The sequence below is a fragment of the Aplysia californica genome, unplaced genomic scaffold (genome assembly GCF_000002075.1).
Source record: "Aplysia californica isolate F4 #8 unplaced genomic scaffold, AplCal3.0 scaffold01383, whole genome shotgun sequence".
NCBI classification, from domain to species: Eukaryota; Metazoa; Mollusca; class Gastropoda; order Aplysiida; family Aplysiidae; genus Aplysia; species Aplysia californica.
Window position 1 is genome coordinate 19385 of NW_004798653.1, and position 17972 is coordinate 37356.

At 42.2% G+C, this 17972-nt stretch overlaps 11 non-coding genes across 11 annotated transcripts; all 11 read left to right on the forward strand.

Moving 5' to 3' along the window:
* Nucleotides 1-5140: 5140 nt before the first annotated feature.
* TRNAP-AGG lies at nt 5141-5244 on the forward strand. Its single transcript has 2 exons — nt 5141-5176; nt 5209-5244. It is a non-coding gene; the product is annotated as a tRNA-Pro (tRNA).
* Nucleotides 5245-7152: 1908 nt separating this feature from the next.
* Nucleotides 7153-7224, forward strand: TRNAP-UGG. Its single transcript has one exon. It is a non-coding gene; the product is annotated as a tRNA-Pro (tRNA).
* Nucleotides 7225-7814: 590 nt separating this feature from the next.
* TRNAP-UGG lies at nt 7815-7886 on the forward strand. The gene has a single exon. It is a non-coding gene; the product is annotated as a tRNA-Pro (tRNA).
* Nucleotides 7887-9139: 1253 nt separating this feature from the next.
* TRNAP-UGG lies at nt 9140-9211 on the forward strand. The gene has a single exon. It is a non-coding gene; the product is annotated as a tRNA-Pro (tRNA).
* Nucleotides 9212-10696: 1485 nt separating this feature from the next.
* TRNAP-UGG lies at nt 10697-10768 on the forward strand. Its single transcript has one exon. It is a non-coding gene; the product is annotated as a tRNA-Pro (tRNA).
* Nucleotides 10769-11746: 978 nt separating this feature from the next.
* Nucleotides 11747-11818, forward strand: TRNAP-AGG. Its single transcript has one exon. It is a non-coding gene; the product is annotated as a tRNA-Pro (tRNA).
* Nucleotides 11819-12864: 1046 nt separating this feature from the next.
* On the forward strand, nt 12865-12936 carry TRNAP-UGG. Its single transcript has one exon. It is a non-coding gene; the product is annotated as a tRNA-Pro (tRNA).
* A 334-nt stretch (nt 12937-13270) lies between these two features.
* Nucleotides 13271-13342, forward strand: TRNAP-AGG. Its single transcript has one exon. It is a non-coding gene; the product is annotated as a tRNA-Pro (tRNA).
* Nucleotides 13343-14879: 1537 nt separating this feature from the next.
* Nucleotides 14880-14951, forward strand: TRNAP-UGG. Its single transcript has one exon. It is a non-coding gene; the product is annotated as a tRNA-Pro (tRNA).
* A 1307-nt stretch (nt 14952-16258) lies between these two features.
* On the forward strand, nt 16259-16330 carry TRNAP-UGG. The gene has a single exon. It is a non-coding gene; the product is annotated as a tRNA-Pro (tRNA).
* Nucleotides 16331-16971: 641 nt separating this feature from the next.
* Nucleotides 16972-17043, forward strand: TRNAP-UGG. The gene has a single exon. It is a non-coding gene; the product is annotated as a tRNA-Pro (tRNA).
* Nucleotides 17044-17972: the final 929 nt, after the last annotated feature.

Here is a 17972-nt window from a genome sequence, read left to right on the forward strand (position 1 = left end):
TACCGTGAATGGACCCCATACCTTCGCGTGTCATTGGTATTTTTGGACCGACTTTGTTTCAGCTATCAGCTGTGCTTCTTCAAACTCCAACAACTGTCCTTGTTCTTGGACTTAAAAAGGGGGTTGTCCGGGATTTGAACACGTGACCTCTCGCGAAGCCAAAATTATACCATGAGACCAACAAGCCTTCATGTTTTAGGACTCAAATGGAAGATTATTTAACAATCTTACGGTCTGTATAAGTACAAAGTGTCACACGGGCAACACGTTGTGGTATATTGAGTCTGTGACAAGGATATTCATTTTGAATTTTATCTTTTATTCTAAATTGTCCTGGTTCTTGAAGAACTTTATAGTAGGACAATGCAGACAGTGAAAGAAAAAAATTAAAAAGAGGGCTTGTCCGGGATTTGAACCCGGGACTTCTCGCACCCAAAGCGAGAATCATACCCCTAGACCAACAAGCCTTCATGCGGGAAAACCTGAAACAAAGATTTTAATCTTGACGTCTGTTTAAGTACACGGTTTTTGTATGGCAACATCATGTGATACATTGACCTAGATTAAGCAACCTGACTCAATCTGTAAGTCATTATTCTAAACCGAGAGCTAGAATCTAGATATTTATAACCTTCCCCAGCTTATGAGGGTTGACCTTGTAGTCTTTCACACTTTCTTTCATACACTGTTTTTCTGTTATCTTATCGATGGTGTTATCCATTAGGTTACCTAAGAGGCGGGACCCCTGACTTTAACTTCCGTCCCCGGAAGGACCGAGCCAAATGGGAATTTCGTATAAGGTGCCTTTCCCAAGGATACAACGTCGGACCGAGCTGAGGCTCGAACCCTGAACCTACAACCACACAATTACAGGTCCAGTAAAAGGAGAGAGAGAGAGAGAGAGAGAGAGAGAGAGAGAGAGAGAGAGGGGGAGAAAGAGAGAGAGAGGGGGGGAGAGAGAGAGAGAGGGAGAGAGAGAGAGAGAGAGAGAGAGAGAGAGAGGGGGGGGAGAGAGAGAGAGAGAGAGGGGGAGAGAGAGAAAGAGAGAGAGAGGGGGGAGAGAAAGAGAGATATAGAGGGAAAGAGAGAGAGAGAGAGAGAGAGAGAGAGGGGGGAAGAGAAAGAGAGAGAGAGAGAGGGGGGGGAGAGAAAGAGAGAGAGAGAGAGAGAGGGGGGAGAGAGAAAGAGAGAGAGAGAGAGAGAGGGGGAGAGAGAAAAAAAAAAGAGAGAGAGAGAGAGAGAGAGAGAGAGAGAGAGAGAGAGAGAGAGAGAGAGAGAGAGAGAGAGAGGGACGAAAAAGGATATGAATTTTTTTTTAAAAGCAATTGAATGCAAGAATGAATAACAGAACAATCTCCAAAGAATGTCTTGATTACCCAGCTCTCGTTTTAGAACAGGGAACCACATATCAGGTGAGGTTGTTAAATCAAGGTCAATACGACGCAAGATGTTGCCAGACAAGACCTTGTACTTATACTACAGATGTTCAGATTAAGATCTTTGTTTCAAATACTTTAACATGAAGGCTTGTTGGTCTAGGGGTATGATTCTCGCTTTGGGTGCGAGAGGTCCCGGGTTCAAATCCCGGACAAGCCCTCTTTTTTTCTTTCACGGTATATTTTACCGTAGCTGTACGATGTTGCCGTAAAAAAAAAAAGACCGGCGCTTCTGAGCGTATGAATCTTCAGAATTGGCCACAAATACGCTGTTGGACAGTCCGTTCAGGTAAAACATGGAGGTCTGATGTTCAGATCCGAGTAGAGTCTTAATTCGTCTCCCCTCTCTGGAAACATTTCCGGTCCGACTTGGACTGAAACGAAGTTCACAAACTTTATAAAAACACAAACACACACATTGACTCATGAAATAAAAGATCAAACGCACGATCTTCAGAGACAGAAGATGGTCGTAATGACATAGCTCTTGGTTTTGAACAAGTAACCACAGAATACGGGGTCAGGCTGTTAAATCAAGGTCAATATGCCGCAAGATGTCGCCAGACAAGACCTCGTACGTATACAGTTGTTTAGATTAAGATCTTTGTTTTAAGTACTCCAGCATGAAGGCTTGTTGGTCTAGGGGTATGATTCTCGCTTTGGGTGCGAGAGGTCCCGGGTTCAAATCCCGGACAAGCCCTCTTTTTTCTTTTAAAATAATATATTATATTTCACAGTACATAGTAGCTGTCAGAGAACGATAGGCAGGTCTGAGCTCAGGAATCTTCAGAGTTTGCCACAAATACGTTGTCGGTCAGTCTACTCAGGTAAAACATGGAAGGCTGGGGTTCAGATCCAAGTAGAGGTTAGGTTTGTCTCTCCTACCCGGACAAATTTCCAGCTTACAAGGACTGAAGTTAATGAAGTTCTTGAGCTTTAAAAAAAAAACGACCGATTTGGCGCGTGGCAAGGCTTTACACTTACTGCTAAGAAAGACAAACTAATAGGGAGACTTATGTGAAGAGAAAGAAAGAAAGAATTAGAGAGAGAGAGAGAGAGAGAGAGAGAGAGAGAGAGAGAGAGAGTAAGAGAGTAAGAGAGTAAGAGAGAAAGAGAGAGAATGAGAAAGAGAGAGAGAGAGAAGGGGGAGGATAGGTAGACAAAAAAGGGACAAAGAGAGTGAGATATAAAGAAAAAGAGGAAGAGACAGACAGACACGCAGACGGAGGGGGAATAAGAAGAATGAAAGGGGGAAAATGAAAGAAGAAATAGAAGAACAAAAGGATGACCCTCAAAGACCTTATAATTACTTTAAACTCGGCGTCTAGAACAATGAGTCACAGATCGGCTCAGACAGTTAAATCAAGGCCAATATGCCGCAAGATGTCACCAGACAAAACCTTGTACGTATACAGATGTTTAGATCAAGATCTTTGTTTTAAGTTCTCCACCATGAAGGCTTGTTGGTCTAGGGGTATGATTCTCGCTTTGGGTGCGAGAGGTCCCGGGTTCAAATCCCGGACAAGCCCTCTCTTTTTTTATTTTAGCTTTTGATTTTATGATTCGTACCAGTTAGTCGTTCACATTATCAAGGACAATTGTGAAGGCCTGAACCTTCAGGTATAGCCTGACGCACACAGTAGTTGATCCACGGGTTCAACTATCAAACTTATGAAGGCCTGTCGAACGACGCTAAAACTTAAAGTCCGGTGCCATGGCCTATTCTGCTCTCAATTTCGAAACAAAAAGTGAAATTCAGATAAACTTGACATAAAGTCAATATGCCACAAGGTGCTGTCACCAGGATTCCTTATTGTACAAGATTTATTTAAGCAGATGTTAAGACTAAAAGGTTTCTATTGAGTCCTTAAACATGAAGGCTCGTCGGTCTGGGTGTATGATTTTCGTTTTGAGAGCAAGAGGTCCCGGGTTCAAATCCCAGACAAGCCCTCTTATTTTTCGTGGCCTGCTCTGTCTTACTATTTAGTTTTCCAAGAGCCAGAACAGTTCGGAGGGGAGAGGGGGGGGGGGGTGAATATTTGAAAGCCGATAGCTGGAAAATAAGTCTGTCCAAACACCCACTGACATAATCATTATGGTAGTTTGAGATTTTTATCCGAGTTTTATTTCCAATGTTCGTGCAATTTCTCAACCACTTCCTCTCCCGCTGCACCTCTGTTCAAGTTCTCAGTCTACAATAATACTTGATTCAGCGAATAGCTGGAATGTTACATTAATTTTGCTGTGTGAACGATCAAAAACATGAAATTCTCTAAATCGTCAATTTGTCGCCAGATGTTGCAAGACGAGACGGTGCGCTTTACGACTTTGACATTAGATTTAAGATGTTTCTTTGAAGTCCTCTAACATGAAGGCTTGTTGGTCTAGGGGTATGATTCTCGCTTTGGGTGCGAGAGGTCCCGGGTTCAAATCCCGGACAAGCCCTCCCTTTTTTTCTTTAGTTGTATCAACCGTGCCATGTAATGTCAACATTCCAAATGTATCCATCCCCCTTCAATTCAACGTACTTTTAACTACACATGTAAGAGTAGCCCTCCCGATTTGGTAATTGGCGATTTATGTGAGGGACAATATTATTATACAGTACTTATGAAACTTTGTGACTTTGATAGAACTTGCATTGTAATGTTATGGGTAAAAGATAATGCAATTCATAATATTTATATAAGGGTATATGTTGTATTAAATTTTCGATAAAGTTTTATCTTTAGCTTTAGCTGCGTACGTTATCTCTTTCTCAAACCGCACTGACTAACAGTGTACCTGAATGTGAACGAACAAACGGACAGAATCATAAATGAACAGACCCCATATGTAACAAATGTATAAGTGAAACCTCGAGTGCAGTAAAAGGATCAAAACATGAGTGTCTAGTTGGAATCAAAGCGTAGCCTTAATAATATAACGAAGTCGGTCCAAAAATACAAATGACACACAGAGGTGTGAGGTTTATACGCGAGTTCTTTTTAGAATGTTTGTGTAATTTCTCAATTGTTTCTCTCCGTTAGTAGCAACCAGAATAAAGAGATGAATGAAAGAAGAGATGAACGAAACGATAGGCTGGTTCCCACGGCGTCGGGTTGTAAAAACAAAGTCAATACGCTACAACCTGTTGCCAAACGAGACACCGCTTACTTACAACTTATACAAACGTACAAATCAAAACACTTCTTTCGCGTCCCCGAGCATGGCGGCTTGCTGGTATGATTCTCGCTTTGGGTGCGAGGGGTCCCGGGTTCAAATCCCGGACAAGCCCTCTACTTTTTTCTTCGTGCAGGGAGTGCTCGTCCAAGCAATTTGTTTATCATAAAAACAACACCATCATCTTCTTGTTTCCTCTCATTGGGTTACACTCTGGTAAATAAAATTGTAATCAGAATTAGTTTACGAATGAATAAACGAAGGAATGAATGAATGAATGACCCTCAATAAGTCAGGACATATCGTGTGACGTTTTGAATTTTCAGTATTAGATCAAAACATCACAAAGAGGGTGAGTTTATCAAGGTCAATACACCTCAAGATGTTGCCACACGAACCGTGGACTTCTACAGAGCTAACGATCAAAACGTTTCACCCACACTCTTTGACATGAAGGCTTGTTGGTCTAGGGGTATGATTCTCGCTTTGGGTGCGAGAGGTCCCGGGGATTGAGATCTTTGTTTTAAGTACTCCAGCATGAAGGCTTGTTGGTCTAGGGGTATGATTCTCGCTTAGGGTGCGAGAGTAGGGGTATGATTCTCGCTTTGGGTGCGAGAGGTCCCGGGTTCAAATCCCGGACAAGCCCTCTCTCTTTTTTTCCCTTTTGCATGACGCTCTTCCCTGTTAATTATTAGTTGTGAGAGAACCACAGACACTTCTGTGAGCTTGAGACGCCAGCATTGCCCACTACGGTACAATTTGTCCAAACATTCAAATGGTACAAAGCACTTGACTGGTTTGAAGTCCACATCCAAACATGGTCAATATTTGTGTCAGTTGTCCTGAAATGACATTTACTGTGCACTCTGAGTCCAAGAAGAGGGGCCAGATTCAATGTAAACTAAATGAATTTATTTTTTAAAAGAGAAAAAAACTACCCGAACGAATGAATGACTGGCCTTTCAAAGGTCAGCGAGCGTCGAGGCTTTTCTGTTCTCAGTTTTAGAACAAGGTATCGCATCTGGGGGGACAGTTTGTAGAACCATGGTCAATATACTACAAGATGTTGCTCATAGGAATGCGCGCAGACGTTAAGATAAAAGGAGTTTATTCTGAGTTCTCCATCACGAAGGCTTGTTGGTCTAGGGGTATGATTCTCGCTTTGGGTGCGAGAGGTCCCGGGTTCAAATCCCGGACAAGCCCTCATTTTGTTTTCTTTTGGGAAGTGCTCTCCATGTGGTTTGTTTGTCACTCAACCACGGACAGTTTTGAATGCTTGGTTCTTCAGAGATTACAAACCTTTGGTTCACACAATCAAATAAAGCACAGAGAATTGATGTCCAAATCCCAGTAGGGTATTTATGTTTGTCTTGCCTTTACTCAAACTTGACCTTGATGTCCTGAGTCCTGCTGGGGAATCTAAGTTCTTATTCAGTACAGTCTGTGTTGTCTTTCAAGCGGCGAAAACTATACGCTTTTTATTACTAGAACGATAAGTGCATTTTGGTTCTTTTTGTTCTTCTTCTTCATATTGTTCTTCTTCTTCTTCTTCTTCTTCTTCTTCTTCTTCTTCTTCTTCTTCTTCTTCTCCTTCTTCCTCCTGTTCTCCTTCTTCAGATGTCAAGTCTGGAGCAGGCATTGATGATCATGGTTTTCCATTCCTTTCAGTTTTCAGTCTTCTTGGTCAGCTCAGTTTTTCTTCTTATTTTGTCAAGTAAACTTAACTGCAATCAGACTTGGATTAGTTCGTGAATGAATGAATGAATGAATTAATAAATGAATAAATGAATGAAAGAATGAAAAAATGAATGAATGAATGAAGGACCCCAATAAGTCAGAGCATATCGTGGCGTTTCGAATTCTCAGTATTAGATCAAAACATTCCAAAATAGGGTAAGTTAATCAAAGTCAATACATCTGCAGATGTTGCCACATGAACGGTGGACTTTTATAGAAATTACGATCAAAACTTTTCATTCAATCTGTCCAACATGAAGGCTTGTTGGTCTAGGGGTATGATTCTCGCTTTGGGTGCGAGAGGTCCCGGGTTCAAATCCCGGACAAGCCCTCTCTATTTTTTTTCTCTTGTAGTCCGCTCTTCCACGATAATTATTCGTCAGAAAAACCACGGACACTTCTGTGAGACTGAGATGCCAGAATTGACCACTGCGACATAATTAGTCCAGACATTCAACTGGTACAAAGTACTTGACGGGTTAGAAGTTCAACACCAAACATGGTCAAGATTTGTGTCGGTTGTCCTGAAATGACATTTTCTGTGTACTCAGAGTCCAAGAAGAGGGGCTAGATTCAATGTAAACCCAAATGAATGAATGAAAGAAAAATGAGGAAAAACCTACCCGAACGAATGAATGACTGGCCTTTCAAAGGTCAGCGAGCGTAGTGGCTTTTCCTTTTCTCAGTTTTAGAACAATGTATCGCATCTGGGGGGACAGTTTGTAGAACCAAGGTCAATATACTACAAGATGTTGCTCATGGGAATGTGCGCAGACGTTAAGATAAAAGGAGTTTTTTTTTAGATCTCCATCACGAAGGCTTGTTGGTCTAGGGGTATGATTCTCGCTTTGGGTGCGAGAGGTCCCGGGTTCAAATCCCGGACAAGCCCTCCGGTTTTTTTTCTTCTGCGATGACCCCCTCCACGTCTAACCATTTGATCGTGAAAGAACCAGGGACAGATCTAGGTGCTTGCCCTGCTGCTAATTGGACGTATGTGTCCGTTAAGCTCTTACAGACTACCTTTTCAGAAAGGACCGAGAATTTTTCTCGAGTATCTTCGTCTTTCTTCTGGGACATGCTATCTCTCAACCCGGGTTTTTCTCACTGGCGTGGTCGGAGCACCGTGCCTACTATATAATCTAAATGGTGTCAATGATGGGGATGCAAAACACGCACGACTTGAAACAAAAAAATATAGATCGATTGAAAAACAGAAAGTACAAATAAATGGAAAAAAAATGTAAGGACAAGATAAACAAGTCGACGAACGAAATAATAAATAGAAAGAGGAATTAATGATTCTAAAAGGTAACACACGACACCATGGGTTTTCCAGCTCTCAGTTTTCCAACACAGACATCACAGAAACGGTCTGTTTGCGGAAGCAAGGTCAATATACCACAACATGTTGCCAGACAAGACCACGCACCAAAACAGACGGCAAGATTAAATCGTTTCTTTTGAAACCTCCAGCATGAAGGCTTGTTGGTCTAGGGGTATGATTCTCGCTTTGGGTGCGAGAGGTCCCGGGTTCAAATCCCGGACAAGCCCTCTTTTTTTTCTTTCGCTTTGCCTATAAAAGATTTCAATGAGACCACAGCGCGCCTTTTCTCCAGGGAGATAAAATAAACAGTTAGGAAGCTGTTCAAGTTTTAAATGCTAAAATGCAACGGAATTTACTCTCGGTTGTTTCCACATACTATGTTTAAGTATATAAACCAGGTCTCTCTAAAAAGCATGTTTGGATTTTGCGGAGCCTACAAAAAACAACCATCTTTTCTAGAACGAACCGTTGGTGAACAGGCAGTCAAGAAAAACAGAAAAAACATGATGCGCCGCACTGCGACAGAAATACCAGCTCCAAACATTTTAAAGTTCAAATCCAAATCTAGCCAGAACGGGACCTACTGTTTATCCTTTTATATAACATGTAGGTCTATTTTGGTTGCACTAATGAGGGAACAAATAGCGCAGCTACTTTTTTAATGACTTGGTCTGTCATGATTATACCCAGTGCCCATTGGTGGATCGGTTCTGTAATACAAACCGATCGCCCGACTCGCGGCTTTGAAAAACAAACGTGTTTGCTTTTGAGGCCGTGAGTCGGGCGATCGGTTTGTGCAACGATGGTCGCTTTGCGCTCTCAATCTGGCTAGCCACGCCTACCAAACAGAACCAAAACAGAACCGATCGTGCCAATGGGCACTGGTAGAGGAGTTTGTTACGGTTATCACCACAGACAATGCAAAAAATCGTACAAACAGAAGGGCCCCATATATTATGGCAACCCACAGCCAAAAATCGTTATGTTTTACATTTGAAACAACAAAAATACCAACAGAAAAAACTAATTAGGAGTTTCCGAGGCTTTTGGGGGTCTATTGTTATTTTGTGTTGCATTGTTTCGTTTCCTTTTGTTTGTAAAGTAATTTTAAAATACTGTAAAAGGAAAGAAGCTTGTAGTCCAAGGGCCCTTAATGTTCTGTGAGTTCCTTATACCAACTGGATAAAAGAGTGAATCGGCGCAGTCTCTTTAATCAACCGGATGAATGAATGAATGAATGAATGTATGAATGAAACAGCCTTGGAATATGCCTAGGTGAATCCAATAACAACAAACCGTTTAAAAATGAGGTAACTGTCGTCAAAGGTCATCAAATGTCATGGCGTTTCAGGCTCTCAGTTCACCACAGATGTCGCTAGTTTCTGAGGTCAATACGCCACAAGGTGTTGCCAGACGAGACCGTTTATTTACGCAGACGATAACAAGATTAAATAGTTTCTTTTGAACTTGCCACTAAGATGGCTTGTTGGTCTAGGGGTATGATTCTCGCTTTGGGTGCGAGAGGTCCCGGGTTCAAATCCCGGACAAGCCCTCATTTTTTTTTCTTTGATCATACTCCTCTGTAACATTTAGGTGTCATAGTACAAAGGACAAACCCCGGGCATATACTTCACTGTAACATTTAGGTATCATAGTACAAAGGACAAACCCAGGGCATATACTTCACTGTAACATTTAGGTATCATAGTACAAAGGACAAACCCACTCTTTTTCATTTTGTCAAAGTGGACTTCATGGATACATTGAGGGGCTCTCGTGGCCTAGAGGTTAAGGTGTTGGCCTCTCATTCAAAGGTCCCAGGTTCGAATCCGGGTAGCGACCGACAAATTTTCTTCTCTAAAATTGTCTCCTTTCACCTCCTTTCCTGCTCTCTAGCAATGTTCTGTTGTCTGCTTTCAATTCCACTTTCTGCCCCCTCACCTCCTTTGCCCCCTCCTCTGGGCTCCTGACTCTTTCTGCAGCCTTTCTACTGCTACTCCTTGGCTCTTCCTTACTGCTGTCTTTCTGCCACACCCCTGATCTTCTGGTAGGAAAGATCTACACCTAGCCTTCTCGGACAAGGGCGAAAAATCTCAGAGGGCCCGTGTGCAAGTTGCGCACGTTAAAGATCCCTTGGTGGTCTAAAATCGATAAGAGTAGGCTTCGGCCGCCACCCGGGCAAAATTCAAAATTTCCTACCAACTGAAAATATTAGGTGTGTCCCGCGCGCTCATGTGACCTTATGCAGTTGCGAGCGCCGTAAAACACTTTACAAAAACAAACAAACAGGATACATTGAAATCTGGGATCTTGATTTCCAGAAAAACTAAGCTGTTTGAAAACCAAGAAAGTAATAAAGTTTGTTGCTAGTTTGGTTTAGCATATCAGTGTCCTACTCGGCACACATAGGAATAAACACCAAACAAAACTACCCATGTAATGACACAAACGTAATGCCCTCTTCTTTTATTAACTGAAGACAAATCAAACCTTCCCAGCCTTACGTTTGAGTCCTCTCCTTACTACCATAAAACAAGAGCCTAGGAGTGGCGTCTGTAGCCAAGTGGTTAGGCTACCGGACTCGTAATCGTGAAATAACAGGTTCAGGGGTTCGAGCCTCAGTTTGGCCCGACTTTGAGTCCTTGGGAAAGGCACTTTACACGAATTTCCCACTTGGCTCTGTCCTTTCGGAGAAGGACGTTAAACCTGCAGATGGACGTTTATTATTTTTAATAAGGTTTTACGGCGCTTGCAATTGCACAAGGTCATGTGAGCGCCAGGACGTTACACTCGGAGGTCACGCCTCTTATATCACCAAATAGCGTAGGCAGGGGCATTAGACCTATACCATTTCATCATTTCAAGAGCCCATGACAGTCTTGGGAACTGCACCAAATGGGCAAAGAACGGTACAGGGAGGACGGTGTGGTGCTGTCATAACTGGTCAATAGACTGCAAGATGTCGCACCTCGCCGGCGGACGGAGACATTGAATACACTAATATATAAGATTAATTTTTCGATTCACTTAATGTGGTGGCTTGTTGGTCTAGGGGTATGATTCTCGCTTTGGGTGCGAGAGGTCCCGGGTTCAAATCCCGGACAAGCCCTCATTTTTTTTTCTACTCCACCCCCTCATTTTACCACAGTACATTAGGTTACAGACCGGACAATCATGCCCAAGCTTGGGATTCAAAACAGACAAAAGGTTATTATATATTTATTCTGTGAAAACTATTTCCCTATCAGTAATTATTGCAAAATTCACATAAAAGGTGTTAAGTCCTGAGAAGATCACACTATAAGGAGCCAGTTAGCTACATTACACATAAAAATTGGTCGCTTTTAAGGACAAGCGGGCTAACCCAGATTTCGGGAGTTTTCAGAAATCTTGACCTTCACCAAAAGTGGGCATTGAACTTACCTATAGGAGAAGTTTGATTTCATTGGTGTGTATATTTGTTTGGTAACAGAGTAAACTGTCCTTGTCTTTTAAAGAAACCGAACAACAGGTAAAAATTTTACCTTCGATTTTCTCAAAACAGCTTTTTTTTCGGGATAGCCCCCATTGTACTTAAAAGCGACCGATAGAGTGCATTTGACTGGAAAAAACCCCTAGAGTAATAGAATATATACAGTCTCAATAAACTCCAGATCACCCCCCCCCCCCCCCCCCGGCTAAAAAAGGTTGAAACAAAAAAGCAACAACAACAACAACAACGGCTAAACACCCACTTGGTACCCTGAAACGAAACAAAAACGACAAACCATATTTAAAAAACAAAAACAAAACCCAAAGTTGAAAAAAATAATATAAACATTAGAGAGAAAAAAAAACGGACCGTACTCAAGTAACAGTATTTAAGGACACTTTCGATCTGACATCTAAAATGAAGCCCTTACATCATTTTACTAAATGTATATATTTTTCCCTGTCAAAACGTGCGTAGGCTCACAACGTATCAGCACAGCCAAAAATGGGGTCAACTCGCCAAGATAAGGTCAACAAACAGCCTCACGCTGCAAAACCTGACGACATGCACGCGCAATGTACAAATAAAGCATTTAACTCTACACCACCTTTTAACGGCTTGTTGGTCTAGGGGTATGATTCTCGCTTAGGGTGCGAGAGGTCCCGGGTTCAAATCCCGGACAAGCCCAATTTTTTTTCTTCGTGATTCGATTGCTACTGACAGGGCCATGGTGAGTTTTGTTTGTTCTCAAAATTTGGCTGTGCTGAGAGACAGGATTAAAATTTGAGACGGTCGAGGCTTAAATCAAAGAAAAGTCTCCATCTGCCTTCTGACCTTTCCTTGTCTTGATCTTTTACAACAAACAGTCATTAATGTTCTTCCAAAATCTGTTTTCTTTTTAATGTTTTGGTAAGTGTTTTAAAGCTCTCGCGACTGCATAAGGTTATATGAGCGCGCAGGACACAATAAACATTTTCTGTTTGGTAGGAATTTTGAATTTAGCCCGGGTGAAGGCCAAAGCCAACTCTTAACGATTTTAGGACACTCAATGGATCTTTAAAGGGCGAAACTTACACATGGACCTCCGAGATTTTTCGCCCTTATCCGAGAAGGCAGGGAGTTAGATACTTCCTGCCACAAAATCAGGTGTGTGAATGACAGGACAGCAGTAAGAAGGAGCCAATGGGTCGCAGTAGAAAGGCTGCAGCAAGAGTCCGGAGACCAAAGGAGGGGGACAAAAGGGAAGAGGGTGGGGGCAGAAAGTGTATATGAAAGTAGACTACAGAACATGGTTAGACAGCAGGGAAGTAGGTGAAATAGAAAATATTTTAGAGAAGCAAATGTTTCACCACAGTCGGGTTTCGAACTTGGAACCTATTGAATGAAAGGCGAACACCGCAACCTCTAGACCTTGAGAGCCCCCCTCCGAAATCCGTACACAGTCTGCATGGACTTTGCTCTCTTTCATAATAAATTGACAAGAGAATTAAGGTATCCTTAGTTTTTTGCAGTTTGAGCAAGAGTTTTCCGCAAGTGTAAAGTCCTGAGAAGATGACTCAAGAGCCCATGACAGTCTTGGGAACTGCACCAAATGGGCAAAGAACGGTACAGGCAGGACGGTGTGGGGTTGCCATAACAGGTCAATAGACGGCAAGATGTCGCACTTCGCCGGCGGACGGGGACATTTAATACACTAATGTATAACATATATCTTTCGATTCACCTGATGTGGTGGCTTGTTGGTCTAGGGGTATGATTCTCGCTTTGGGTGCGAGAGGTCCCGGGTTCAAATCCCGGACAAGCCCTCCTTTTTTTCCCTTCTCTTCTTCCCTCACACCCTTCATTTTATCACAGTATAATATTCCGTATATTCGATTGCTGGCTTCTAATTCACATAGATTTTTCTATGCTCTCAAAATGTTGCTCGCAGTTGTACAGACGGGTGCAGATTAGACACGCACGACCAAGCTTGAGATTTCAAACTATCAAAACGTGCATGAGCTCACAACTTATCAACACAGCTAAAAATTGAGGTTAACTCGCCTGAAGAAGGTCAACAAAACAGCCCCACGTTGCAAAACCTGACGACATGCACGCGCAATGTACAAATAAAGCATTATAACTACACCACCTTATACCGGCTTGTTGGTCTAGGGGTATGATTCTCGCTTAGGGTGCGAGAGGTCCCGGGTTCAAATCCCGGACAAGCCCAATTTTTTTTCTCAGACATCAAGGATCACTTCGTGATTCGGTTGCTATTGAAGGGATCACGAGGGCTTTTTGTTTGTTCTCAAGACGTTGCTGTACAAAGGGACAGGAGTAAAGTGCGACAGTCGATGTATAAATCTCCCTCCGTCATCTGATCTTCGCATTTCTTGTTCTTTTAAAAGCAGAGTCACTTTCCTTTAAAAAACTGTGCACACTGTGAATGTATTTTGCCCTGCTACAAAAAAGAAATTGATGAAGAAAGTAGTAGGATATCCTGAGTTTTAGTAAGATTTTTACGACATATGCAAAACAATAAGGTCACATAAGTGCCGTAGCTTTGAGGTGTTACAAGAGAGTAATAAACAGAAAAAGAGGAGAGATACAGCCGATTGATATTTGATAGGAAAGAAGCAGAATTCAGACGAGAGCACATACCCGCCAATCACCATATAAGACACTCATAGAAAAACAGTAAGTGTTACTCAGAATATACGTAATGTTTTCTTGGATTATATTATGCACAACCAAAACGAAACCAATAACGCAATACAATCACACGCAGTATTTCAGAGACTCCGAAAAAAAGGTAAACGATTAGTCACAAAAAAGGGTAAAAAAAAGTTTTTGGGGAAAAAAACTCGCACAAAAAACAAGACAGAGAAAAAGAGAGAGAAAGAGACGGAGGGAGAGAGCGAAAGAGAGAGAGAGAGAGAGAGAGAGAGAGAGAGAGACATAGACAGAAAGAGAGAGAGAGAGAGAGAGAGAGAGAGAGAGAGAAAGAGAGAGAGAGAGAGAGAGCTCTAGTTACAGGACATGCAGTACCCTTTATACGGGAAACTTGACACCAAGAATGGCGTCATTTTCGGCAAAAGCAAATGTCGCCTTCCCAATTTCCTCCCTTTTTAATTAAAGAAGAAAAAAGTAAGAAGTTAAACGCGTGTTTAGCAAAAGACATCACATTCACAGACACCCAAAAGTGGCCACTATAACAATAACGAGAGCGGAGAACCCGGGTGTGCAAACTGGGTCAAGACAGTCCAGAACGGAGGACGAACGTTTACGCTAACCACGTTTTCTTCAACATATTTATCCACCTTTCAGTTTTAGAAACAGTTTTACGGCACTTGCAACAACATTAGTACATGTAAATAAAGAAGATTAGATCCGTGGTGTTACAATAGGGCTGCAATACACTAAAAAGAAGGCGGAGAGATAAGGACGCTAGCTGATGTTCGACAGCCTAGGAAAGAAGGAGCAACCCTTGGCGTAGTAGTGGGAGAGGGGTGAGCACGTGGGGGGGAAACGGTCAGAGAACGGTAGCATAAGAACGTATAGAGCAAACCACAACATAGCACGCGCCAACCACCCACCTCCTCCTTTCCCCAGACACGCTCAAAACGAAATTGCACAGCTGCCTTGCCTAGCCAAGACTGGGTCAACGTTCCAAATTAGGTCAATATAGAGCAACACGTTGCAAGACATGAAGACATGCATAAGCACGGTTCAAATAACAGATTTCATTCACAAATCTTGATATGGTGGCTTGTTGGTCTAGGGGTATGATTCTCGCTTTGGGTGCGAGAGGTCCCGGGTTCAAATCCCGGACAAGCCCTCTCTTTTTTGTTTTTTTTTCTTCACTCCATGGAGCTCTCTGATGTTCAGTTGTTACGGGTTTATAAGGATGTTTATAAGTCTTAGTTTTCAATGTTTGAGGTGACAGAGAAGAATGCACTTGGTTTTTAAAAAAATGTAATGATAATGATCAACAGCATCCACCCTATTCACGCACTACAGCAAGCTATGTGCGCTTTACAATTAATATTGTTATACAAGCAGACCAAACATCTCGGCTTCCCGGGAACCATGGAGTGCAAACAGCCAATTTAACTCTGAAACAACAAACGAACTGATAGGACATTTCGTCGTCTTCAGCTGGATACATACCCATTCCCGTCTGGGTGAAGTGAGGACAAATTGCGCCGAGCGCCTTGTCCCAAGGACCCATCATCCTAGGGCCCCTGCCGGGATTCGAACCCACAACATTTCGACACAACTTATGTCTTTTATGAGGGGGGTGGGCTTTGACCCTGCCTGTCAGGGCTAACCAGGTCTAAAAGGTATACAACATATCAACAGAAAGAATGAATTTCTCCAAAAGAATCATACCCACTCTGGAATTGAACTTGGGTCTCCCGAGTGCGAAGGTGAAGTGCCTAATCGCTACGCCAAACACGTAGACGATGGAAGCTTGATCAATAATCAAGACTTCTGGGTTTGAAAAGGGGATTTTTCTACCAATAAAGGGCTCCCCCCCCCCCTTTCTTTTGTCTCCATAGACAGAATCCAAATAAAAAGAAATGGGAAATATGGGGGGGGGGGGGGGATACAAGTCAACCAATCTATAAAAAAATGTTACACTGTTAACGTTGTAGAAGAAAGACTTCATCATTATACTATATCTTTCATATTATATAAATAAGCACCAGAAAAGAAGATGAAAGGAAAAATCCTCCTAAAGTTTGTTACAAAAACTAACACAGCCCCCTGCCCCTCCCCTGTTTCCACCCCTAAGAATAAAAATAATATACCGCCCTAAAACAATCTAAGCAACAAATAAAGGAACAAATTCAAAATATATACTGCTGGTTAAATAACAGAGGAGGTATGGAAACAATGTTGATCAATTTAAATATAAATATTCCTCCGAAACTACTGCAGAGTGCATATTTCTATTCTCCTGCTCTAAAAATCCATATGAAAAATCCACAAGTCTAAAAGCGAAACCGCAACCGCACGGCCAAATCTGGGTCAATTCAGCTTATAAAGTCAATATTTAGAGCGATGTCACGTTGCAGCAAGACGAAACGGCATGATCACAGTCCATTTATAAATAATTTAAATCTGCACATCTGCCATGGTGGCTTGTTGGTCTAGGGGTATGATTCTCGCTTTGGGTGCGAGAGGTCCCGGGTTCAAATCCCGGACAAGCCCTCCTATTTTTTTTCTTTCTCCTCACAGAACAAGAGAACTATGTAAGTTGGAGGGGAGGGACTGCTTATCATAATATGGTTGAAAAAGAAACACCGACAAAAAAGATCATCCTGTAAATTCAAATACAGTCAAACGTGCAATTACGATCACCTGAACAAACAACCACTTCTCACTTCGTTTCTTGACTTTTTTCTCTGTACTATAAATACACTGTCAAAGACATCCACCTGTCTAGCACAGAACTTTTCTCCATAATCAGAGGATGGGCCTTCTTGGACAATTTCAAATATCTCTTCCCTCCCCCCAAAAAGTACTTCCACACCAGGAGGTGACCCTTAACCCCCCCCCCCCCCGCCACCACTACAGGCCCAGAAAGACGAAAACTTCCCTGTTAGGGTTAAAAAGGAACAGCGAAGAAAACAAAAGATTAAAAATACAAATTGTAAACGAAAGAAGAAGGGCAATGTACATCCATTTTCTCTCACAAGGTTTCAAACTAAATCGAATAACAAAAACTGGCCAAAGAAGCTCAATATAGAGCCATATGTTTCAAAACAAGGGGGAGAAGGGGAGGAGTGGGGTTGGGGGGGGGCATGAACAAGGTATGAATTAGGATATTAACTCCCGATGACAAACATGGTGGCTTGTTGGTCTAGGGGTATGATTCTCGCTTTGGGTGCGAGAGGTCCCGGGTTCAAATCCCGGACAAGCCCTCATATTTTTTTTCTTTCTTCTCACAGTAATAGGACAATAAAAAATCCGTTTGGAGGGACCGTGTAATCTCATATTTGTAAAGCTCGGTCAAATTTAATACAGTCAAACCTGTGCTAACGATCACCAGTCCAAGGCGATCACCTATACAAACAACAATTTTCCACGTCCTCCTTTGTGCTACTTCTATATGGTCACTTTTAAACACAAGGGGGCTATCCCGGAGAATGCTGTTTTGAGAAAATCGAAGGTAAAGTTTTTGCCAATTGTTCAGTTTCTTTAAAAATTGCTCTAGATCTATAACCAAACAAACACACACACACACCAATTAAACCAAACTTCTCCTTTAGGTAGGGCAACGCCCACTTTTTGGTGTAGGTCAAGATTTCTGGAAACCCCCGAAATCTGGGTTAGACGGTTTGTCCTTAGCCGGTTTGTCCTTAAAAGCGACCATATATAAAATTTACAACGCCACCTGTTTAAGACACCACTTTTTTCCATGGAACTGGATTGGCCTTCTTGGGCAATTTCAAATATCTCCTCCATCCCGAAAATCTCCATGGCACTATGGGTGGACTGGGCCGTCTCAGACTAATTCGAATCCCCCCCCAGGTCCAAAAACATTTTAGTAAAATAAGTAAATAGATTTTAACTAAAGTCCCTCAAAATTCAGGTGAACTGTAAAACCTCTCGGTCACTACCACGCAAAAACGAAAACTTCGTAGTACGGGTTAAAAGAGGAACAGTGAGGAAAACGAAACAAAACAACTGGGGGCAAAATCAAAACACAAAAAACAGACGAAAGAAGGAGGATGAAGAAGGAGGAAAACGGTGCAATGAACATCCCTTTTCTCTTACTAGGTTTTTAAACTAAACTGCAAAGAAAAAAACAACTGGCCCAAACTAGGCCAATATTAGAGCAACATGTTGC